This window comes from Triticum urartu, chromosome 2 (assembly GCF_003073215.2).
Source record: "Triticum urartu cultivar G1812 chromosome 2, Tu2.1, whole genome shotgun sequence".
NCBI lineage: Eukaryota > Viridiplantae > Streptophyta > Magnoliopsida > Poales > Poaceae > Triticum > Triticum urartu.
This window is the reverse complement of record NC_053023.1, coordinates 467476222-467503460: the sequence shown is the minus strand read 5'-3', so window position 1 is coordinate 467503460 and position 27239 is coordinate 467476222.

The window sequence follows — 27239 nt, the reverse complement described above, 5'->3', positions numbered from 1 at the left end:
TTAGCACTAACCTCTAAGGGGTAGCTGAGAAACCGCCTGGCAATGTCGAATCCCTCCGTGCATACACGTCGAGCGGGAGTGTGCCCGTGCACACAACTCAGCTTTTGGTACTTCTCGGTGGCGCAAAACTCGGAGTCAAACTCGTGTTACGGGAGTCTGGAGTCAAGCTCCGGATCCGGCGGCAGATCGCTTACCTGGGGGGGGGGCATTCAGGATTGATTCAACAAAGAGCTATACTTTGGACATGCTAAAAAAGATCGGGATAGATTGGAACCTGACAGGATGATTCAGATCCATAGTACACCTGCCTTCTGATGACCTTAGGAAAATGCTCGGCGGCGACCGCCGTCATGGCGGCGATACGAGCAGGAGCAGCCGCACCGAAACCATCAACACCACTCGTTTGCATTCCCTCAATGTCAGCGCCACGCGAGGGAATTTGGAGGCTATGTAGGGATTTGGGGGAAATGGGGGAAATAGTGGAGATAAGCTAACGGTCGGGAACTACTTATGGCACTATATGTTCTATACGGCACACTGTTTATACATGTCGTTTGTCCTAGGTATTATAACGTCACACACGATTTCCGCACTAAACCGTGTGAGAAGACAACGTAGGTTAGACACGGTTGCCGTTACATAACCATATGTTATGTACTACCCTGTCCATATAATTGAGTTACGATGAGATACCGTGTAAACAGCCGCTCTGTGGATATCCATCAAAAAAACAGCCGCTCTGCATATAGAGATGGCGGCGGCGGCCTAGGCAGCGGCTACCGGAGAAGAGGTCAATCCTCGGTCGGTGGGCGGTGGCGGCTTCATAGGAGGTCAATCCTCGGTCTGCGGTGGGAGATAGGAGGAGCTCAACCATCGAGATCGGCGGCGGCGTGCTTCGAGCACATCCATCGCGGTCGATGGCGGGATAGTGGATGTCGAACTTCAGGCGGCAGCCTCCCTAAGCTTTGCTCCTCGAACCTGCTGTCTCGGCGTGCCGCCGTATCGCGCTTGTCTGTCTGCTGGGTGGAGGTCGCCGCGCGGTTAATTAATTAAGGTATTCTTTTCATGAGTGGCTTAATTAAGGTATTCAATTCCGAAGTGTAGTGTTGTACTAGTACTCTACATGTAAATTGACTGTCCATTAATTTTTGTCATTGCACATCTGGATAACAACATGGAGCACCCTCAGTAATTATTAAAATAAAACCTTGTGATTTATGCACGCATCTTTGGGCGGTAGTTAATCCATGTATTAATTTTGTTGTTTTGTTTTTAATTACCAATCGTGTGCTGCAGATGGAATGATCTGGATGGATGAAGAATCGGAAAACCACAGATTTTATCAGTGGTGTGACAGAGTTGATGAATTTGGTTGAAAGTACAAAGAGGAGAATTGGTGATGCGGATTACATCCTGTGTCCATGTACTGATTGTGCCGATACAGAGTCACATGAAGTTGCAGATGTCCAGATGCACTTAGTGTCTAGGGGATTCATGGATGGATATACACGTTGTACCAGACACAATGAAGAGGAGGTCATGGATGAAGATACCCAGGGCAGCGAGATGCCAAACCCCGATCAGTGTCACATGGATGTTGGATCTAACATTGGGGCAGAGGCGTCAAGCTACCAATGGAACACCGTAAAGACGAAGCGCCCACTAGAAAACCAAGACGTCGACGTAGATGACGACGATCTTGATATGCCAGATTTGCTGCTATGATTGCATATTTCGAGGGCCCAAAAAAGTATATGATTGGGTACAAGGATCTACCAACCATTGATGCGGACTCCAAGAAAGAATTGTATCTAGGTTGCAAAAAGAAATATTCCAGGTTGAGTGCCACCCTGGTGCTTCTCATATTTAAAGTAGCAAACGATCTATCAAACAAGGGCTTCACAAAGATGTTAGGTCTTTTCAAAGAAATTCTTCCGGAAGATAATGTGCTCCCCAGAAGCACGAATGAAGCGAAGAAAATTGTCTGCCCATTGGAACTTGGAGTACAGAAGATACATGCTTGTGTGAATGATTGTATATTGTATCATGGTGAGTACAAAGTTTTGCGTGCATGTCCCACATGCAAGCATGCATGATACAAGCACAGGAGAGCAAAGGACAAGTACAAATTGGATGACGAGATCAAGGCAGGAATCCCGTTCAAGGTTGTTTGATACTTGCCTTTAATTCCAAGGTTGAGGCGTTTGTTTGCAAACCCTAGAGAGGCAAAGAGGTTGTAGTGGCATCATGATGAGCGAATTGCGGATAGGTTTATGAGGCACCCGAAAGATGGGGCTCAGTGGGAATTAATCGACAAAAAGTTTGAAATTTTTGCTAAGGATCCTAGAAGTATAAGGCTCGGGGAGTGTACTGACGGGATGAATCCTTTTGGCGATATGAGCACCAATCACAACACATGGCCGGTGCTTCTGTGCATATATAACCTAGCTCCTTGGTTGTGTATGAAGAAAAAATACATTATGATGTCAATGATTATCAAAGCCCCGAAGCAACCTAGAAATGACATTGACATTTACTTTTAGCTACTGGTAGAACAACTACTGACAGTGTGGATAGATGCGCCTGCTGTAAAATGTTATGATGCTTACAGAAAGGAGATTTTTGATCTACATGCGATGCTGGTGGACACCATTCAAGATATGCCGGTATTAGGCAACACATCGGGGCAGAAAACAAAGGGAGATGTAGGGTGTGTCACATGCATGGCTAGGACAGCTAGCAGAAGACTTCCCAACTCATGCAAAACAGTGTATTTGCGTCATCGTAGGTTCTTACGGAAAAATCACCCATACCGAAAGATGAAAGCTAAATTTGATGGTACGGCAGAGACAGGTGTGGGCCCAAGACCCTATGATGGGGAGGTGGTCCACAACATGGCTAAAAAATTAATGTTGTTCTTGGAAAGAACCACCCTTTGACGGTGAAACAAACACCCAAGGATCAAGTGTTTAAGAAGAAATCGGTGTTCTGGAAATTACCTTACTGGGAGATTCTACGTGTATGTCACTCCATCGATGTCATGCACGTAGAGAAGAACGTATGTGAAAGCATCCTTGGTACTCTACTCAATATTAAAGGTAAAAGAAAGGATGGTGACGGTTCATGGCTCGATATGCTCGCTGATCAATCAAAACGCAAGAGTGAAGCAGAAGATGATGACAAATTCATCAAAGCTCGCCAGAGTTACAATTTTAGTACAAAAGAAGCAACACAGTTCTTCACCTATTTGTTGCCAGTTAAGACACCCTCTTCCTACTGCGCAAACATCAGAAGTATCGTGGATGTGAGCTCAGGTAAAATGAAGTTGGGACACATGAAGTCACATGATTGCCATGTAATGTTGACACAAATCCTCCCAGTGGCCATCAGGAATCTGATGGACAAAGATATAAGAAACACACTCATTGATCTCTATGATTTCTTCAACCAACTATGGCAGAAAGTTGTAAATCCTGAAGAGTTGGATCATATGCAAGATGATATTGCAAGAATATTGTCCAACCTAGAGATGTTTTTCCCACCATCATTCTTTGATGTCATGGTCCATCTCACTGTGCACCTTGTCGACGAGATAAAGTATTTTGGTCTAGTGTTTCTTCGCAACATGTATCCCTTCGAGCGGTTCATGGGAATACTGAAGCGCTTTTGTCGAAACTGAAACCATCCAGAGGCAAGCATCCTACAAGGTTATACCGCAGAGGAGGTGGTTGAGTTTTGCACCGAATACATGAAACAAATATCTATAGGTTTGCCCCTCTCTCGCCACGAGGGAAGGCTGAAAGTTAAGTCGGTCCTTGCTGGCACGCAAATGGCTGCATCCGGAGAATTGGTAGAGAAATCCCATTTGACGGTACTGCTTAATAGCCCAGTTCTCATCGCTTATGCCGAAGAACACTTGGCGGAGATACGCCAAAGCTTCTTACCAATGGTGCGTTCATCAGATGTGGAGATGAAGGAGTACACTAAGAACTACGCCAAATGGTTGAAGAATCGTTTGGCACAAGGATCCATCGATGACATTGCTACGTGGCTGGCACAAAGTCCATCACCTACAGTGTTGACGTACCAAGCATATGACATAAATGGATACACATTCTACACTGAGGAACGTGATCAGAAGACCTCATATCAGAACAGCTCTATTCGAATAGAATGCATGACTGTGAATGAAGCTGATAAAATGGTATACTATGGAACCATCAAAGAGATTTGGGAGCTTGACTAAGTTAAGGTGGCATTATTCAGGTGCGCATGGATCCCTCTTGGTCAGGTAAGGATTGATGAGTACAGGAAGACCTGTGTTAACAGGACAACGATGGCATATCACGCGGACCCATTCATTCTTGCTAGCGATGCTACCCAGATTTTCTTTGTGGATGACCCCTTGCATAAGAACTGTCATTTAGCGATGCATGGGAAGATAAGGGTACTGGGTGTCGACAATGTTGCCGATGAGGACGAGTACGATGAATTTGATGAGTTGCCAGCCAAGGGATCACGCACCCGTGTAACAGAGCAGCGTAAAATCATCAAAAAAACCAAGTTCATTCGGGGTCAACGTAATGATCCCAGTTCCCCCATGTACATGGGAATTAAGCCATAAGACTAGTCTTTATGCCTACCCTACAACTTAATTCATTCAATTTAGAACTGTCGCATGTGCTGAATTTGTGAGTTATGCCAGGTTTTCTATTGATGTAAGAACCGTTAATATGTTGACCTTGATATGATGTCAGCTCAGGCAATGAATATGAATTGTTTATGTTATTATTATTATTATTATTATTATTATTATTGTTATTATATCATAGAGAGAGCACAATCAATTGATCTCACTATAGTATGTGTTAACAAAAATATGCAAGCTGGTTTGTGAATAGCGCACGGTTCGTTGATGAAAGTCGTGTGCCGACCAAACCCCGCCCACGATCTAAGTCGTGCTTTCTGATTGGCCGGAACCCAAACCCCACGGATCGTACGTTTGCACCTTTGGATGCTCCCAGATCAAATGGCGATCCTCATCCCTTTCAACAACACATGCAGTTCCGGCTGTAATTTTATTTTTATGCACAAAATGCACGTTAATCTCAAAAAATGTCTAAAATATAGCCAACGATACCTGAAATGCGCTAGAAAATCAAACCCGTGGTATAATTGTGATTGTGTACTGTGGAAATTTTTATGAGGCCAAACGATGAAGTCACCGGCCACAGGAGTTTGAATTGACACGTCTCCTTTTGGAAAACCATGATCCTTCATGTGAGATGATCCGGTTTGGAAGAAGCGGACATCAAAACTTGTGCCAAACTTTACCAAATTTTTTCCACGGGGTCGTGAGAGCACGCACATCGATTTTGATGATGTCCGAACTCCATCTGAATTTCCTGTAATTAAAATACCAACTAGGCCTATGCCAATGGCCGCACCTCGCGGCCAAAATGTTTGAAACTTCTCCCCGCTTCTGGAACAAACAGATGAAAACTCACAAAGCGACGCACAAATGATATGTACACCTCCTTTGATAGGCTGATAGTAAGGGGGTATCATAGATAGTATCATGCATGCCAACTAGACAATTTTGATGAGCTGTCATAGAATTAAGTAAATGAAGAAAGAGAGGGTTAAGTATCATATCATGAAACCGTATCATAATAAATGCTATGCTACTATGTGTCATGCATGACAATATAAATAAAGTACTACATATGATACTAGCTACACTATGATACTATGCATTAGAGCGAGTACAAAGAGTGACATAAGACTAGCCACAATGGGTAGTAACATAGAATGTTACTAGTCTATGTTACTACCTCTATAGTGGGGAGTAACATATGTGTAGTAACATGCAACACTTCATTTATTAGGCTATAGACTCATCTTGCCTTGAGATGTGTGATGTTACTCATACTACTAGTAACTAGCTATGTTACCACTTTCCTCTCTTTCTTCATTTATTGCTTGCCACATCATATATTTTATCTAGATACGTGTAATGTTACTACCTATATATGTTACTCCCACTGTGGGTAGTGTAAGCAGGCTATAAGGAATAGAATGATATATATGTGCTTTAATTGGAGGAAAGAGAAGAGGAGAGAGAAGAGAAGCAGGCTCTTGGTTAGTAGAGCCAGCTGCAACACGAGACGTAAGACACTTTGTGAGGATGTAAGGTGGGCCAACTATTGATAAACTAGTACGTATTTAAAACTTATTATTGTACATGCCCGCTAAGAGGTTGGATGTATATGACATGGCAACATCTTATAGAGGACCCTTGGCTGTATTATTAACAATGCTCTTAGTGAGTTAGCTAGTATATCATAGACTAGCTAGTATTACTCCCTCCCTTCCGGTTTAGGTTGGCTGTAATGGTAGTACATAAGCGGTATCATGCATGCCAACTAGACTTTCTGGATGATGTGGCACACAATTAAATAAGGAAAGAGAGGATGTGGTATCATATCATGATACCGTGTCATATTAAATGTTGTACTACTTTGTGTGATGCATGACAATTAATAAGGCAACCTAAGATACTAACTTAATTGTGATACTATGCATTACGGAAGTAGTATCATACACTAGTATATATCATATGCATGATACTAGTATATGATACTCCCCATTACAACCATCCTTAGGCTACTCATAGTGGGGAGTATCATATATACTAGTATCATGCATATGATACTAGTGTATGCATGATACTACCTCCATAGTGCATAGTATCATAAAGTAGTATCATAGATGATCATATTTATTGCCATGCATGACACAAAGTAGCATAGCATTTAACATGATACGGTATCTTCCTATGTTACTCTAACCTCTCTCTCTTCTTTAATTGTGTGCCACATAAGCATGTTTGCTAGTCCCAAGTGCATGTTACCGGTTATGTTACTCCCACGATGGCCAGCCTTATAGGGCTCAATTCAAAAATCTCACCAACACGGGTAGATGGTGAGTGGTGGAATATTTTTTGTAGTTTGCAAAAACACCCAATTAATGTTTTTGTTTTCCTCAAAAAATTATGTTTTTCAATGTATTAATTGCAATACATGCATGCATAAAGTACATGCATTGGTCAACTTTCTCTTAATAAATACTTGCATGCATGCAATGATTTAATGCACCTTGGAATCTGAACATGTGATGGGGAACAACCAAATTGAGCCTTATAAAATGGAAAAACTAAAATTTTGAGATAAGCCTATAAACTGGAAAGGAGGGAGTATATATATGCATGATACTAGTATATGATCGGCAATACCTCCGTAATGTGCGCATGCATAGTATCATAAGTTAGTATCTTAGGTTGCCTTATTAATTGCCATGCATGACACAAAGTAGTACAACATTTAATATGATACGGTACCATGATATGATACCACACCCTCTCTTTCCTTATTTAACTATGTGCCACATCATCCAAAAAGTCTAGTTGGCATGCATCATACTGCTTGATACTCCCATATTACGACCAACCTTATTAGGGTGGCCATAGTGGGGGTATCATAGCCGGTATCATGCACTCGGGAGTCGGGAATAGAAAATATGATGATGTGGAAAAGAAGCAGTAACATAGGTAGATACCATAACATATATATATATATAACAAATGTTGTACTATTTTGTGTCATGCATGGCCATAAATACAGTCATCTATGATATATATATATACTACTCTATGATACTATATATATGCACTATGAAGGTACATACGTAGTATCATACACTAGTATCATATGCATGATAATATATATATATATAGTATATGATACTCCCCACTATATAAGGCTGGCCATAGTGGTGGTATCATAGCCGACGATATCATGCACCCGGAAATAACACAAGTATGCTGATGTGGCAAAGAATTAAATATATATAAAGAGGGTTAGAGTAACATATAGGTAGATATCGTATCATGTTAAATGCGATGCTAATTTGTGTCATGCATGGCAATAGATATGATCAATATATGATACTATACTCTCTATATATGTATGTATTATACTATGCGCTATAATTAATTAAAGGTAGTATCATACACTAGTATCATATATACTGTATATTCATGATACTAGTATATGACACTCTCCACTATACTCGTGGTTCCTTACCGTGGAAAAAAATTGGAGGCGAACCGAAACTCATCTTTTCATTCAAAAAAAATATGATGTTAGGTAATGTAAATGTTTCCAAAGAGCATGTGGTTCACTCATGAAAGTCGCGTATCCACTAAACCATGGCCGATGCAACCCCCCCCTCTGCCACGCGCATGATCTGAGTCGTGCGTTCTGATTGGCCAGAACCCAAACCCCATGGATCGTACTTCTATACCGTTGGATTCTCCTTGATCGAACGGTGACCCTCATCCCTTTCGACAGCACATGTAAATGTTTTCAAATAGCCCCTCCCCAAAAAATGTTTTCGAATAGCAAACGGTTCACACACGAAAGCTGTGTGCCTACCAAACCGTGGCCGATCCCCCCCTCCTTTGCTGCGCGCGATCTGAGTCGTGTGTTCTGATTGGTCAGAACCCAAACCCCATGGATCGTACATCTGCACCATTGGATGCTCCCAGATTGAACGGCAATCCTCATCCCTTTCAACAGGAAATGCAGTCTGGCTAGGAATTGATTTATATGCCAACATGCACGGTAAATGCCAAAAAATGTCTTACATATAGCACACGAGACCTGAAATGCGCCAGCAAATCAAACCCGTGGTAAAATTGTGATTGGTTTACATGGGAAAAATTTAGAGGCAAATAGATGAACTCACATCTTCATTTCAAAATTAGTACGTCTTCATTTCAAACGAAATTATTCTGTTTGTGCACACGAGCGCTTAGAGGCAACCGTTTTCATAGGCCTTTCCGCGCGCACGGCGACCGGGGATATTTTTCACCCTTTTCACCTAGGCCGCCAACACCCAGAGTCCCCAACACCCCCCACCGTCCACCCGCATTTTAGTCAACTAGTCCACCCAATCTCCTTCGCCAGCTCCCCCTCCCCCAGATCCACAGCAGAACCCTCTCCAGTGCCACCATGCTCACCCCGGCCGTGTGCCCGCTCTTCGGCGTCAAGCCTACCTCCACTGTCGTTCCCAACACGTGGCGGCTTGTGCATTGCCGTCTTCGCTTGCTCGCTAGCCACCCTCCAGCATATCGATGCAGTAACCCTCGCCTCTCCTATGGTCCGGCCGGGTTTGCATTAAGAAGCCTGTTAGTTACTACTCTCCATCGCGGTGAGGCATATTTCCTCGCAATCCCTCTTCCAATTTCGTTCTGTATGTTCCCAAATTGGCTATAAAATAACAAAGAGTGTATATATGTTCATTATCTACCCTCCTTACTACATATAAGTTGTATTTGTTCCAATAAGTTACTACCTATTTACATATCGCGGGCGCCCGAGTCACACAAACTTAACAAATTAGTCGTACATTTTCTAATTTATTGCATGGCATGTTTAGAAAGCTTGATACCAAGTTGTTAGTTTTATGCTTATCCTCCTTTCCTGAGTTTCGCATGTGTTCCCTGTAGATGCCGAGTAGCAGCGACAACACTCATTCAGGCCATGTATCTTCATATGATTCGAACAACCCTAGGTCTTTAGTAGATTGTGAGGGATCAAGTAGTCTTGAACGGGATAGAATGCAGCAATTACCCTTCCAGTCATGACACGGAGGAATGCTCCAAGGAAGACCACACACCAGCCTAAAGGTGTATATGAAGTAACCAAGATTGATTTAAAGTCTTGGGCTCCAACTAAACCAGATAAAGCACGCATGAGAGGAGTGTGTGTGGATTTGTTGGCAGGGCAAGGCCCAACATTAATCTGCCGGGGTTTCGGAAGGCTGACACAGAAACACGGCAAAGGATAGTCTGGGAGATCATGGATCACTTCAACGTTCCGGAGCAGTGGAGAATGCAGGTGGAACACGCTGCACTGAAGAAGGCTAGGGATGCTTGGAGAAACTGGAAGCACATGTTGTACAAGAAGTACTTGAGTGAAGGCAAGGACCCAATCCCCGCATACCCCCAAATTACAAAGGCAGGCTGGGCAGAATTCAAAAGGGTTAGAGCAACTAAAGAGTTTGCTGAGAAGAGTTTCAAGCAATCGGAACTTCAGAAGAAGAACATACACCCCCACCATATGGGTGTGGTAGGATACTACGGCATGAAACTGATATGGGAACAGGAGGACAAAGAAGCAGTAGCGGCGGGTGGGAATCTGGCCTTTAGTGAAATCAGGGGCGAACATGCCAGAGACTACTTGTCAGCACATGAAAAGAGGCGTGATGACGGAACTTAGTACTTTGAAAATGCATGTGACGCCAAACTGTATGAAGTGATGATAGAGGCTTCCAAGATCCCTGGAAGGTTCTACAGGAACTCAGGGTCATGTGACATTCTGTCTATTGCGCTGGAAACAAAAGAGCCCCCTGGCCGTGCAAGGGGTATAGGTTTTAATGTCCCACACAAGAGGGCTTTCACACTCAGCAAAGAAGAGAGGCTCAGCATGAAAAAAGCGAGGAGTGAAATGAAGCAGAATGCATTGTATGAAAGATTGAGGAAGGAGATTTATCCGGTTGTTCGAAAGGATGTTGAGGAGTCAATGATGATGCATAAGACTCTAACATTGAGAGATAGCCAGGAGATGGGAGGGGAGGCAGGCATGGAGGATGCTGCTTATTGCGCGACAACACTGCACAAGAGTAGTTGTGCATCAGCTGACCCCAGCGACACTGAGACTGCAGCTGCTCATGATGATGCTATATCTGATCTATGTGGAATGAAAGACAGACTGAAGGGCGTGCTTACACATTATGAAGGTACATTAAAATGTGCAACAGCCTGGGTTTTCCCACCCTTCTTGGAAGATGGCCTCTTCTTGGAAATGTGCCATTGAAGCTGGGCTGTGTGAAGTGCTACGTGACTAAAGTAAAGCCTGGATTCAATGAATTTGCCCTGAAGAATGTCCTAGGAGACTTTGCTGAGCAAAGGACCTTGGGAGAAACATTGTTACATCACATCCAGTGGCCACGAAAGGAAATAGAATTCATCAATGAGATCCTTGAAGCCCCGCCAAGAGCAACCACTGTCGCCTCTTAACCGGTGATGCTCTCCTTGCCACAGCAGCTCTCACGGGCTGATGCATCAACCTGTGATTAGCCAGCCCGACTTTGTGGCGTACAGGCCATGTCATCCTCCGGCCCAAAGCAGCCACTGGCAAGTCCTACAACTGCTGAAGACGCACCACCGGTTCAGATGCCGGCCGCTGAAGAAGCGAGGGGAGACCCAGCTGCAGCACATGCTCAGCAGACTAACCTAGTGGAATAGACTGCTAAGCAGTCTGATGCTTCGGAACCACCTGCTAAGCAGTCTGTAGGTCCGGAACCGACTGCTCATCAGTCCGTCGATCCGCAGTCGCGTGATTAGCATACCAATGCGCCAGCACTTCTTGCTCAGCAAACCAACGCGTTGGCACGGCCTCCTCGGCACACCGACAAGTTGGCACCACCTGCACAGAAACCCAACATAGCTTCAATGCATGGTCAACAGTCTGATGCCTCTGCTCCTACAGCCCAGCAGTCCATCACAGTAGCACCGCCAGCTCAGCAGTCCGACATAGATAAACCGTCTGCTAAGCAGTCCATCCAAGCTTCACCGTCTGCTCAGTAGTCTACCTTGCAGGCAACCAGACGTTCTACTAGAAATGCTTCAAGTACCAAGAAGGAAGTGGCCAAAAAGGCTACACCCACGACCACGAGGAAGCGCAGCGGGAGAGTGAAGAGGAAAGAGAAGGATTGCCTCTTACTTAAAGCACTCATTTCCCAGAACCAAATTAACAGCAGCTTGTTCGAATCAGGGAGTAGTATTATTTCTGACGCCATGGATGATGAAGAAGTACGTTTGTTGCTTGCTAAAAGTAAAGCAGGCGTACTTGAAGCACGCAATTACGTCCATAGCCAGCCATTTCTTGTTGGCGAATACTTTGATGAGTGTAGCTCCACTTGCCGTGAGTTACATGAATATTGCATGGATCAAATGTCAGCAGGTCATCATGCTTTGCTAGTCCACTACAATAGAGATCATTTCTGACATGATGCTGGTTCCATCAATGTGAGTTTCGAGGACTTACAACTCTTCTTCAACTCCAACGTGCTCGATGCCACTCTTGTTAGATGCCTGATTTTGTAAGTACTTAACAAACTCTGATCAACTTCTCCATACAAGGTTGTAAATGATAAAGAGCTAACTGCATTTTATTCCTCTCAGGGGATTGAAGGCGCAGAGAAGAAAAAAGGAGGGTGTGTATCTCATAGATCCAAAATTAGCAAATGTCACAACAATACATGCTAAGGACCTACGGTGCTGGGCCGTTAACACGGTCGTCCATCTCTTCGAAAACACGTCCCATGCAGAATCATTTCTCTGGCCATATCATGAATGGTAAGTCAAGTAAACAACCACGCATACACTTATTGTCTTTCAGATTTCGACATAATTCATAAGTTCATGGCTTTCTTAATATGTAGCGATCACTGGATATTAGTATTCATTGTTCCAAACAAGAACACAGTTTACTACATTGATTCTCTCAGAGAGTCAACAAACGCTGAGGATCTGACGCATCTTCAACAATTCATGGATAGGTATTGAATTCTATCATGTTGAAATTAATTTGCATTCATAGCTGGTTCAATAGTTGATGTTGTCAAAATTCATCATCATTTGCAGTGTGCTCTCATTGTGGAAAACTACACCAGGGAACCTGTTCAAGAGGGAACTACCTCTGCGGTACGAGATCGTTTCTCTGGTAACGCACCGAAATCCGTCATTTTTGGAAAATTTATCCAACAGTCTGCAAATACCTTTCCTTACGCTAGTCAAATGTTCAAGATTCTAAATAAACCTCTTTCTAGTTTGTCCAAGAAAAAATAATACATCTAACACCGGTTAGGTTGTTCCTAACAGGACAAATACATGATTAATTTTGTACAAAAAATTTCAGTGTCCTCAGCAAGAAGCAGGGACCAACCTTTGTGGAGACTATGCTTGCAGACACATGATCTCCATCTGCAAATCTGCTGATAGTTGTGACGATCCTAGCGAATTAGTACTAGTAAGTCTATCTTAATTAATATCTTCTACTCCACTCATATGGCACATTCTGATCTTAAAATAATTGTAGCTCATCTTAAAACCGAGGACCCCTGAACCGCTCCCGGCTCACGAATTGCTGATGGTTCGGAGATTTATCAACGACTTCTTGCTGGATCACTACATCAATCCCATTGGTGATAATGAAGATTTAAGCATGCCTTCTCCTGAAACATTGAGTAAGAGTTAGCCGCTAAACAAATAACGCATGGATCCATTGTTTTCCATCTGATGAGGTCTTCGTATTTCGTACACTATGATTAATTATGTATTACATATATGTGTGGACAAATCATTGGAATTTAGCTACCATATGTTCAATTGCAATTGTTGCGAAATCTGATGAATGTTCTTCCTGTGGACACTATTTGTTCAATTGAATATTGTGGTGAATTTTCTTTTTGCGTGCCGATTCAAAATGGGATATTTTTGTTTATTTGTTTTTTTTGAATATGTACTGCAAGGCAACAGCCTCACAGCTCTTTATTGAAATCAACAAATTAAAATAGTCCTGTTACAAGTCAATTACAAGTAAAGAAAAGGAGAAGTCAGAAATACTTACAACCCAAGCAGGGTAAATTAGAAATCCAAGTTAGAAGGCTATCCTTGTATTTACATTTTATCCTATGAGAAAGTAAAGTTATGTCATGCATAAAATTGTGCCTCCAGGCTCTGAAAGAAGGTGTCTCATTCCTGAAAACCTTGCCATTCCTCAAGATCCAAATATTCCAAGCTGCTGTATAGACCACTTCAGTGAAGAAAATATGCCCAAAATCCTTCCTAGCCTTTACAGCCATGTTGTAGGTTGTCATCCCAGGATGAGGATCCCAGTGAATCTGTAAGTAATTCCAGACTCTAACACTAAAATTACAAGAGAAGAACAAATGTGCAATGTCTTCATGGATGAGATATGGGCATAGAATACAAGTATGATCCTCCACATGCCAATGCCTCCTCTGTAACATGTCTCTGGTGTTTAAACGATCCCTCGGCAAAAGCCATCCAAACATTTTGATTTTCAAGGTGCATGAAGATTTACAAATCCATTGGAAAAGTGGATCTACAACAATATGTTGATGCTCATGCACATAAAAGGATTTAGGTCTGAAGCAGCCTTTATGGAAAGGCCATATCCATGTGTCATGATCTGCAGAGCAAGTATAAGCATTTGTCAATTGTTGGAGACATTCAAGTTCAGCAAATGCCTGTGTAGAAAGGGCTAGATGAAAATTTGACAAAACTCTTGGGAAAGCACATCAGACACTGAGAGCTGTTCATCAATGACAGAAGAGCGTGGGAAGTTTTTCACTGAGAGAAGAACCCTTAAGCTCAACCACCCATCTGTCAGTCCAAAAGAGAATAGACCTGCCATCCCCCAACATTGGAGCAGCCAGTTGACAATATTTATGTGCCAATTTAAACACATCACACCACCAAAAGGACCCACAGAGGCTGGTAGTATGAGGGACAGAGCTATCATAGTAGGCATTCCAGATGAGACCAACCCAGGGGATGTCATGATGATTATAAAACTTGTGCAAGAACTTCATAAGTAAGGCCTCATTCTGCACCCTGAGGTTGAGCACACCAAGACCCCCTTTATTTTTTGGTAGGCATACCAAGTCCCAAGCAGCCAGAGATTGTCTTGGGGTATCAGAGTTCCCTCTCCATAGGCATTGTCTCTGAATCCTTTCAATCTGTTTCAGAATTCTAGGTGGAATGACAAGTGTGCAGAGGAAATATATGGGCATTGAAGTTAAAACAGACTGAAGCAACTGTAGCCTACTACCTTGGTTCAGAAAGCAAGAAGTGGCAGACAATCTCCTTTCAATCCTATGCACAAGAGGCATGAGATCTTGAATTGAGGGCCTGGTAGTCCCCATGGGCAGACCTAAATAAGTAAAAGGCATGACTCCCACACTGCATCCTAGAATTGAGGCCAACCTGCTAGCTTCATCATCTGACACGTTCATAGGCACCACAAGGGATTTTGCAAAATTCACAGATAACCCTGTTGTAGCAGCAAAAACATCAAGCATGTCTTTAAGAGCAAGTAGCTGATGATCAATAGCAGGCAACACAATTAGTGTATCATCAGCACACTGTACTATGGGAAAATCCTGCCTGTGAGAAGGGATTGGGAGAGTCAAAATTCCTTTACTGCACATATCATTCACTATAGACTGAAGCAGGTCAGCAGCAAGGACAAAAATTAGAGGTGACATTGGGTCTCCTTGTCTAACTCCCCTCTTACATTTAAAGTGGTGGCCAGGTACACCATTAAGAAGCACAGAAGATGAACCAGATGACAGAATAGATTGCATCCAAGATATCCATTTGTCATTAAAACCCTTGTAACTTAAAATTCTAAGAATGGCATCATGCTCAATAGTGTCAAAGGCCTTAGTAAAATCCAATTTCAGCAAGACAATTGGTCTTTTTGAAGTTTTACACTGGTGAATGTACTCAAAACACCAAGCTAGACAATACTGAATAGACCTGGATTTAATAAAACCATATTGGTTTTTATGAATACAGGAAATAATTATTTTCTGCAGCCTGTTTGCCAGTAGTTTAGTGAGAAATTTCAAACATGTATTTGTCAAAGAGATTGGTCTGTAGTCATTCAAACCCTCAGGTGATAGCTTTTTGGGATCAAGGTTATGAGAGAACTGTTGATACACTCCAGATCAAGATGTCCCTCAGAAAACTCTTTGACCAATTGATGAAAATCATCCTTAATTATGTGCCAACACTTCTTAAGAAAGAGGCCAGTGAAACCATCTGGCCCAGGAGCTCTGTCAAGAGGCATTTCTTTAATAACACAATCAATTTCCTGCTCAGAAAAAGGCTTGGTCAAATCATCAAGTCCCTTAACCTTCTTGATAATATTTGGCATATCAAAACCCATTTGGGTATTATTAGTGCATCCCATCCTCTGTTTGAGCTCCTGCAAAAATAGTCCAGCAATTGATGCATGATCAGAGATCACTTGCCCATTATCAGAAGTTATACTGGAAATAGAGTTATTCCTATATCTCTCAGTGGCCATGGCATGGAAAAATTTAGTATTTTCCTCTCCCACTTTAATGCTCCTAATAGTACACCTCTGCTTCCAGTAAATGTATTACAATCTTAGAATTTCCTCCAAATGTAGCTTAACAATTTTCCTGAAAGTTTCCTCTCGCCCAGAGAAAGGCCTCGGCTCCTCTAGGCCATCCAGACAAAGTATGACTTTTTTGCAGTTGGAGATCAGAGCCTTAACCTTGGAGAGACTAATATGCCAATGTTTGAGTGCCTGTTTGAGAGCTTTAAATTTTGCAGAGATAACAGCAGGAGAAGATCTCTTGTGAATTGGCCTACTCCAAGAGTCACTGACACAATCAAGAAAACCAGGCAAATTAGTCCAGTAATTTTCAAATCTAAAAACTTTTGGCTTAGGAATAGAAGTTTTGATTTGTACCACACAGGGCACATGATCAGAGACAGTTCTGGCAAGAGGTAAGACCATAGTGTTAGGATAAGAGCAGGTCCATGAGGGAGTTGTAAAGAACCAATCAATCTGTTCAAGCAAAGGAATGGTTTGCATATTTGTCCATGTATACTTTCTGCCCTTGAGAGGTAGTTCAATTAAGCCCAGGTGCCCAATAACCTCATTAAAAATGAATATGTCATTAATGTCACCACCTGGTATGTTCCTATTGTCCATCAAGCGCATGAAATTGAAGTCACCCAATAACAGCCAGTTAGCATCATCAGGGATAATTAGATCATGCAACCAATTAACAAAATTATCCCTAGCTGGGTTTTGACAGGGCCTATAGACTGTGACCAGTGTCCAGGTTTGAGAGTTATGAGCATAAGTGAACTCCACCACAATACCAAAACTATTGGACTCAATTAATTTACCAGCAAACATAGCAGTATTCCATACTACCAACAAACCAACCGAAGCTTCGGACGATGGCATGTGAATAAATTGATCAAAACGTCGTGGACAACACTTGCGAATGAAATGCTGATCAATGATCTCACATTTGGTTTCTTGGAGACAAGCAATGGAACAGGCACTTTCATCGATTTTCTGACGAACTACGCGCTGTCTGTCATCCGAATTCAGACCATGCACATTCCAGCATAGTACTTTCCAATCTCTAACATCATACTGATTCATTACAGACCATAATAAAGCAACAACAAAATACTGCCACATAATAACAGTACCAGTTCAGCCAAGAAATAGCATAAAAGTTCAGATAAAGCCTAAAATATAAGAGCAGATAGATGGTTTTCACAAGGGTTAACCATAAACCCCACCATTTGATAAATTCAGCTATCATTAGAGCTAGAAGAAACAAATGAAGGCTTGCAAGAAGAAGCCTCAAGCTTCTCCTTGGTGAGCTTCTCAGGTCCAATGCCGAGGCGAAGGCCAACCTGTTGCAGCACATTGATTGGCGTGGGCGGTGGGACAGCATCTTGATTTGCATCTTGAGGAGGAGCCCGCGGCAGCTGTTCATAAGCTGTAACCTTGCGCTTCTTCTGAGACTTTGTTGCAGGTTTCTTCAAAGGGGCAGACTTGGCCGGAGAGGAATGCTTGAAACCATCTCGTAGTGCAGAGAGTCTGGCACTGCGTCTGACCTCAGACTCAACTATCACAGGCTTAGGTTTACGAGCTCGAACTGGGCACGCAATCGGAGCAGCAGAGAAGTTGAAAGCAGACATCTGGACATTAGACAAGGCTGGATCATCCATGGCACAATCCTCATCAGCAGTGTAAAAACAGAGAGCACGAGCAACAGGAGGTGTTGGGGATATTACTACTGGAGGTAAACCGGCCTTATGTAGCCGGGTTGACTCTTTGAAGATTAGAAGCCCATGAAGATGCAAGGATGATGGCGCTTTACGGAAGGCCCAAGGCCCAAAGGCGGGTTACATCCTGTAAATGTAAACCGACCTAGTCTTGTAACTTGTATTCTAAGATAGGAAGAGTAGAGACCGAACCGGACACGTTTATGATCCGGCTTCGGGACTCTGTAGCCCGGCGGGCGTCAACCTATGAATATGAAGGGACGACTCGGCCGTGGTTGAGGGATAGACAACAACTCAAGAGCCAGACAAAGCGGATGCGCTCCCTGGCCTTCGAAGCCCTAGCAATACCAATCACAACTAGACGTAGGCTTTTACCTTCCTCGAAGGGGCCGAACTAGTATAGAACTCCCCGTGTCCCCTTGTCCGGTTTAACCCCTTTAAGCTAACCCGTAGCGATGGCTCCACGACTAAGTCCTTTCACAAGGACATCTGCCGTGACAAACCCACGACAGTTGGCGTCCACCGTGGGGCTATCGCATGATGGTTTTGAGTTCTTGAAGGGCAGCTTCGATGGAATTAAGGGATACGCTGTGGGCTGGATGACGAAGAGTCGTCGCGGCAAGCTCTACATCGACAATGCAGGATGGGGTCCCGAGGCCGATTCAATCGAATACGGGTACTGGGTCCCCTTTGGTGGGATGTACGTCTTCATCGGCAAGATCGGCGAACCGGGCCCTGAGCCGGACATCTGCACCGACATCATCGAAACGGCTCGGCGTGCAAGTTCTTCACTGGTTCAGCCTGAGGCAAGGCATGTTTTCGTGGGTGTCATCCATGGATTGAGGTACGAGGACGGGCCGGTGTCTGGTGGAGAGACCGTGGACTGTTCTGATGATGAGTCTTCTGGAGAGACCGAATCACTTTACCAGTTGCAGGACGGCCGGATTGATGGAGGATCCGAGGGCAACAGCATTCCGGATTCCCCTGGTCTGCCAAACCGGGCCGCCATCTTCATGGCCGGCACACAATCAGCGCCTCATTCATCTACCGCCGCAGCAATGCTCTCCGGTTCAACAACGGCCACACCAGCAGGGGCAGGAAGCTCAGCGCCGCCTCCAGCCCAAGTCCTGTCTGATTTGTTCGATGCTTTGGCAACGTTGATGGCCGCAGAGGTGGATGCAGCAGCCAGGGATCAGCACAATGCGGAGATTGCAAAAGTGAAAGATCAGATAGCCCAGGCTAAAGCGGACCTCGCGATAGAGAATGCTAGGATGGCTACAGAGCGGGCTGAATTGGAAGCACAGGCCTACCGGATTAGGCTGGATCAGAATGCTTCAGAGGAAGTCATGAGAAGAAGGTACCGATCGCGTCTCCCGTCGGTTTATGAGCCGTAGAATCTCTTCAACACACCAGGAGCAGGAACTGGTAACCAACCCATACTAAACAGCGCGGAGGCGCCGGGAACAGGGGCGCCGGTTCAACCGCGCATGATGGACCCACCTCGCCAGAACAACATTGTGCCGCAGTATGTACCAACACCTCCTGGGCATTATTCCAACCCGTTGGACAACATTGTGGCTGCTGCTTCACGCCTAGCGGCCCTCCCAACCGACGGCGAGTCACCAGTTGCAGTGGAAGCACGTCGGGCCAGGGATCTCCTTCAAACAGCACTAAATCAACAGCAGGCGTATTCACACAGTCGTGAGAGGATTCATTCCACTCCCCATCCAAGACGGAGCTATAGTAGACACGTGGAGGACGAACCGGCCATATCCAGTAGTGCACGTCGCCGAAATTCACCACGAGGAAACAACCCGGCAGGGGGAGGCGCTAATGCACAGGATGTTGTGGACCATGGCCGCGCACGTCGGGAGGCCGAGTTGGCAGCTCGACATGGAGCACGACAACATACTCCGGTTCACCCTACGACCTCAGTGGAGCCAGGTGTGGTGTTCAGTTCCTTAGGGGTGCCGTGTCTTACCCCCGATTTTGCGTAATGTGAGACTGCCCAAGGATTTCAAGGGACCTCGTAAGGTACCAAATTACACCGCCGATTTGCAACCAGAGGCGTGGGTGGAGAGCTATGAGATGGCAATGGAGATGTTAGATGTGGATGAGGCAGTGTGTGCTAAATATTTCACCATGATGTTGGAAGGAACATCTCGCACTTGGTTGAAGAGCTTACCAACCAATTCTGTCGGATCATGGGCTGAGTTAAAGCACCGGTTTATCCAGAAGTTCAAAGATACTTGTAAGCAGCCGATGTCAATCGTGGATCTGGCCGCTTGTGTCCAAGAGGAAGGGGAGTCCATGACCCATTGGGTCAAACGGGTCTCAGCAATTTTGCATTCGTCAGATCGTATCAATGCAGACTGCAGTGTTAACGTTGGAGGGCAATTGCCGTTTCTTACCACTCAAACAAAAGTTGGGAAGACTCAAACGTCACTGCAATGATATGTCAATGCTCATGGCCGCTTTGGTTAAATACGCCGATTTAGATAATACCAAGGACCCGGACTCAGAAGAGGATAAACCGGGGAAAGGTAAGAAGAACGGCAATGCCAAGGGTCAGCAGCATAATCCGGCAGGCCATGGAAACGGCGGTAAGCTCAAGGCCGACAGCAGCTTGGACTTTGTTGCTAACACCAATGCACTGGAGAATGGCTAGCGCCGTAAGGGCAAGCAGCCCCAGAGGGGCGGAGGTTCAGGCTCCAATTTGGACCGCCTGTTAAATCAGCCCTATCCAAAGCATGGATCAAAGGAGAAGCCAGCATCACATGTTTGGAAGGACTGTTATATCATGCGGGATTTCAAGAATTCCAATATGTTCCAGTATGATAACAACCCGCCCGGCGGTTCAGGGGGAGGTTTCCATGGGCCGGGCTACGGAGGTGGTGGTTCCGGTTTAGGGTTTCAAGGCAACCAAACCGGACACCTCAATCAAGGTCACCAAGGCAACCAGGGAGGTTACAACCATCAGGGGAATCAGCAGCAGCAGCAGTCGGGTTATCAGAGCAATCCCAAACAGCTAAACAGCGGGCAATATCATGTCTTCACTACTAGTTTGTGTAAACGTGATCAGAAGCTTCACAAAAGGGCAGTAAACTCTGTTGAACCGGCAGTACCTCAGTATTTACGCTGGTCTGAGCAACCTATTCTGTGGAGTAGAGAGGATCACCCACCCCGGGTTGATAATCCAGGTCACTTGGCCCTGGTGGTAGCCCCTCAAGTTGGGGGATACAAGTTTACCAAAGTACTCATGGATGGGGGAAGTAGTATCAACATTTTATATTATGATACATTCCGCCGTATGGGGTTGACAGATAAGAATCTTAAACCGTCGAATACGGTCTTTCATGGTGTGGTGCCTGGTAAGTCTGCATATCCTGTCAGCAAGATAGTTTTGGAGGTAGCTTTTGGAGATGACTATGATTCAAGGTCAGAAACATTGACATTTGAGGTGGTAAAGATCAAAAGTCCATACCACGCCTTGTTTGGGCGGCCGGCCTATGCTAAATTCATGGTGAGGTCGTGTTATGTTTATCTACAGCTTAAAATGCCAAGTCATAAGGGGACTATCACAGTACATGGAAGTAGAAAGATTGCTTTGGAGTGTGAGGAAGGTGATGCGGCTTATGCTGAGTCGGTTTGTGCCACGGAAGAGTTGAAATTCTATAAGGAGCAAGTTGATCCGGCAGACATGACCTCTTTGAAAAAGCCAACTACAGAACATGATCCGGCGTTGAAGTTCAAATCGGCTACAGATACTAAGATGGTTGACTTTGTTCCTGGCGATTCATCCAAACAGTTCAGCATCAGCGCTAACCTGATCCCAAATAGGAAAGCACGCTAATCGAGTTCATCCATGAGAATCGGGACATCTTTGCATGGAAACCTTCTGACATGCCAGGTGTACAGAGGGAGCTCCCTGAGCACACACTCAATATTAATACTAAGTTTAAACCGGTCCAGTAGTTCCTCCACCGCTTCAATGAAGAGAGACGGAAGGCTATCGGTGAAGAGGTAGCCCGTCTGTTAGCCGCAGGATTTATTGTCGAGGTTTTTCATCCAGAGTGGTTAGCTAATCCGGTGATGGTTCTTAAGAAAAACGGCACTTGGCGCATGTGTGTGGATTACACAGATTTAAACAAGGCTTGCCCTGCAGACCCCTTTGCTCTCCCTCGCATTGATCAGATAATTGATGCTACGGCAGGTTGTGACCGTTTGTGTTTTCTGGATGCTTACTCTGGTTATCATCAGATCAAAATGGTGGTTAAGGACCAGGAGAAAACAGCTTTCATAACTCCCTTTGGAGCCTTTTGCTATGTCTCCATGCCTTTTGGACTCAAGAGTGCCTAGGCAACTTACCAGCAATGTGTTCGGAATTGCCTTCATAAACAAATTGGGCGCAATGTTCGTGCATATGTGGATGATATTGTGGTAAAATCCAGAAAGGAGGAGACATTGATAGATGATTTAAGAGAAACCTTTGACAATCTCTGGATTTATAAGATGATGATCAATCCGGAGAAGTTTGTCTTTGGTGTCCCGGCAGGCAAGCTAAACCGGAAAAAATTGCAGCAATTACGTCCTTGGCTAAACCGGCGTGTATCAACGATGTTCAACGTCTGGCCGGCCGGATTACAGCCTTGAGCCGGTTTATTAGTCGCCTTGGAGAGAAGGCCATCCCCTTATATCAGATGCTCAAGAAAATAGATAACTTTGTCTGGAGTGAGGCAGCTGATAAAGCGTTTGAGGATCTGAAGAGGCAGCTAGATGAACCGCCCGTGCTCGCAGCACCAATCGATAAAGAGCCGTTATTATTATATGTGGCTGCTAATGCCCGGGCTGTTAGCGTAGCCATTGTAGTAGAGCGCAAGGAGCTTGGCAAGGAATATCCGGTTCAATGGCCGGTTTATTATATCAGCGAGGTGCTCATTGAGTCAAAGCAGAGGTATCCGCATTGGCAAAAGCTGGTGTATGGAGTATTTATGGCAAGCCGGAAGCTTAAACATTATTTTCAGGGCCATCCCATCATAGTGGTCAGCTCAGCTCCTCTGGGCGATATCATTCAAAACAGAGAAGCAACTGGCCGGATTGCCAAGTGGGCTATTGAGCTTGGACCTCATGGGCGCAAATATATACCCCGCACAGCGATCAAATCCCAGGCACTCATGGACTTCATCAATGATTGGACGGAGTTACAGGCACCTGAAGAGAAACCAGATAATACATATTGGACTATTCATTTTGATGGATCCAGACAGTTGGAGGGCTTGGGGGCTGGAGTCATACTAACTTCCCCACGAGGTGACAAGTTTTGTTATGTCCTCCGTTTAATGTTCCCTTGTACTAACAATGCAACTGAATATGAGGCTTTGCTCCACGGTCTTCGGATAGCTAAGGAGATGAATTTGAGCCGGGTTAAGTGCTTCGGCGATTCAGATCTAGTGGCTCAGTAGGTGTCTGGCACTTGGGACTCTAAGGACCCACTCATGGCTGCATATCGGCGAGAGGTGGACGCAGTGGCTGGTCATTTTAAGGGTTATCAGGTGGACCATATAGACCGGCGGAAGAATGAAGCGGCGGACGCTTTAAGTCGTATTGGTTCCCAGCATAAACCGGTCCCGCCTAATGTCTTTCTTTATGTGTTGCATAATCCGTCAGTCAAGGTGCCAACCGAAGAAGATTTGGCTATTCCTGATCTGGAGGCTCAGTTGGTGGCAGCTCTGCATGCCATACCGGATTGGACGATCCCATATCTGGATTACATGAACCGGGGCGAGTTACCAGACGATGAAACGTTGGCTCGACAGATAATCTGGCGTTCAAAGTCCATGACCATACTCAACGGGGAGTTACATCGTTACAGTGTTTCAGGAGCAATTCAGCGCTGTGTTTCTCCTCAAGAAGGTTGTGAGATTTTGCGAGAAATCCATGAAGGGGATTGCGGTCACCACGCTGGTTCAAAGTCTTTGGTTGCCAAGGCTTTTCGCCATGGTTTTTACTGGTTGACGGCGCATGCTGATGCGGAGGATTTAGTCAAGAGATGTGATGGATGTCAAAAATTTGCCCGTCGTGCGCACGTTCCGGCTCAAGAGTTGCGGATGATTCCAATTATGTGGCCGTTTGCAACTTGGGGGCTTGATATGGTTGGACCCTTCAAGCGCTCTAAGGACAAAAAGACCCACCTGTTAGTAGCAGTTGATAAATTCACTAAATGGGTGGAGGCAGAGCCAGTCAGCAAGTGTGATGCAGCCACGGTGGTTCAATTCATCAAGAAGGTGATATTCCGGTTTGGCTTTCCACACAGCATTATAACAGATAATGGCACTAACTTGTCAAAAGGGGAGATGGAAGAATTTTTTCAACGTGAGCACATCCGGCTCGATCTAGCGTCGGTGGCTCACCACCAATCTAATGGTCAAGCAGAGAGGGCAAATCAAGAAATTCTACGGGGTATCAAACCCAGGCTTATGGTTCCCTTAAAGCGGACGCTAGGTTGTTGGGTTGAGGAGCTACCTTCTGTGTTATGGAGCATCAACACCACACCCAATAGGTCTACGGGTTATACACCTTTCTTCATGGTCTATGGAGTGGAGGCCGTTCTTCCTAGTGACATCCGTCACGATTCGCCCCGTGTGACAGCTTATGTTGAAGCTGATAATGAGAAGGCACGTCAGGATTCTCTGGACCTGTTGGATGAAGAGCGTGATCTTGCAGTAGCACGATCGGCGATTTATCAACAAGATCTCCGACGTTATCACAGCCGCCGGGTTAAAACCAGAACCTTTCAAGAAGGCGATTTGGTGCTCCGGCTCATCCAGGATCAGAATGATATGCACAAGTTATCCCCACCTTGGGAAGGACCCTTTGTGGTCAGCAAAAATCTGCACAATGGGTCTTACTACCTCATTGATGTTCGAGAGCATAAAGACTCACGTCAATCAGAGGAGGAAACCAAGCGGCCATGGAACATAGCTCTTCTTCGGCCTTACTATACTTGAGCCACAGGCTCTTCTTATGTACATATTTATGATAATGTATATATTATATAATAAACCGGAGCCTCCATTAAAGCGGGGTCTCTGTTCTTTTTACATCATGTGTGTGCTCACAAGAGTTTCTACTGACAAAGCGGAGTTTTTTGTTAAACCAGTATCTACAGTCGCATGGATATATAGAATATCACTAGGGGGTTTGGTCATATCTGAAAAAATAGCTACACCTCTTGATCGGTTTGAAATGACAAAGGGATATCACTAGGGGGCTTGGTTGTTATCACACCACAGCTACACCTCTTGATAGGCGTTTAGCCAGAAAGGAAATTATGTGGGGCCAAAGTGAGTGTTGCACAAAGCACAAACTCAAACATGAGCACCCACGGAGCACAGCTCACAAAGTTACTTGGGGGCTCTTTGTGCAAGCAACAAAGAGTTTGAAAGGACCCTCGTAACTGGCTATCAAGCCACAGCTTGGAAGCCTGGTGTATTCGCCTAAAAACCCGAGTTAACCTGCCTTCATCAAGTAAGCCACTCCTATCCAGGTAATCCGGGTATGACCCATCGAACGTTTGACATGTCAATCTTTTATAGACCCTGAACTTGTTAAAGTTAAAATGATGATTGGTTAATTGGAGGCCCATCTTAAAAGGCTTTGTTAAATGGTTTAACTCAGAGGCCTGGCAGCCCATGAAAAGCCTCGATTTGGAGCCTGGCAGCTCGTAAAAAGCCTTGCATATTTTCCTATTTGAGTTTTGTTTGTTGAAATTCATAAGTATTTTTTGATAAACCGGTGTCCTTGACCCAGCTTGCTTCTCAACTACAAGTTGTTGACACATGATCAGTTATAAACCGGTGTTTATTGACCCGGTCTGGTTTGACTAAATCACCAGTGTTATAAAGAAAACCCGGTAGTTATCCCAGTCTAGTTTAATATATAAACCAGCAGTATAGAGATGAGGTTATCAACGCTCCGGATTGGTATTAACACCTTTTCCGTATACATCGTTCGTCAACCAATGAGGTATGTTATCTATACTGCTTTTTGTACAAACACTTTGATTATTTCATCTATGTCCTGTACACTTCCTGGATATATTGACCAGTCTAGCGGTAAACTGATAGACACTTTTAAGTTGTTAAACCCAGGAACACAATTCATCATGGGTTATGCATAAATATATCCCAAAGGGTGGCACAAGTTGTCATGAGGCATTACAAAACATGCTCGATGGCATGGCAAATAAAGGAGTTTTTAGCTATCCTATTACAAGAAGCCTTCAAAACGGCTCCAATGGCATAATTTTTTTGACAAGATCGGCACACGGTGGACAGTAAACCGGCAACCGGTTTAGGATGCTTCGTCTGGACGGTTTGATGGTTGAGGGTCAGTTGGTGTGGTCACTCCTTCATCCCTCCTCGGACGTTGGAAATCAACCATTGACCAATCGATTCCAGCTAAAGCTTGAAACACTGCTTCTTCATGGATAAGATTGGAGGGGTTAATATCAGGAGCATAAGTGTGCTTAAGAATCAGAGGCACAAGTTCTTCAACTTCATGGATGTCGGCCGGCTGCCTCTTCCCCTCCGCATTGTAAACGGTTGAAAATGGGACAAATCTGTATCATCGGCCAACTTGCTGGCTGTTGGCCGCATCTGTTTGGTCAGCCGCCGGAGATCATCATTATCAAAGTTGGAACCATCTTCTTTAACACCTGGGTATCCTTTGATGATGTCTTCCGCTTCAAGATCTGGAATCCAGGTTTTTGCTCGAATAAGTGCAGTTAAAGCTCCGACTCTGGCAGCTGCTTTCTTCAACTCGGCGATGCGGGCTGGTAACATGGCCAACTTCTCAAGAGTTTCTTTAATCAAAGTGGGAGCCGGTTTGTTATAAGCTGCCGTGCAAATAGCCCGCTGAGACCCAGCAAACAGCTGTTCAATCAATGTGTATGCCGCTTTGAGTTTCATCCACATATCTGTGCCAAGATGAGCGATCCGGGTACCTGTCAAAGATTTTATCAACATTTTGGTCAGTTATAAGGTTCATCAACTTATGCAACACATGTAAAGCGGGTACTTACCAAAGATAGTAGAGGTCGTAGTATTGATTTGGTGTTTCAAACCGGCTAGTTCATCTACCACTGGCTTCAGGGCTGCCTTGGCATCTACAGCTCTTTTGGTTAAACCGGATTTCTCGGTTTCCCAGTCAGTACGATCTTTGTTGAAAGATTCTT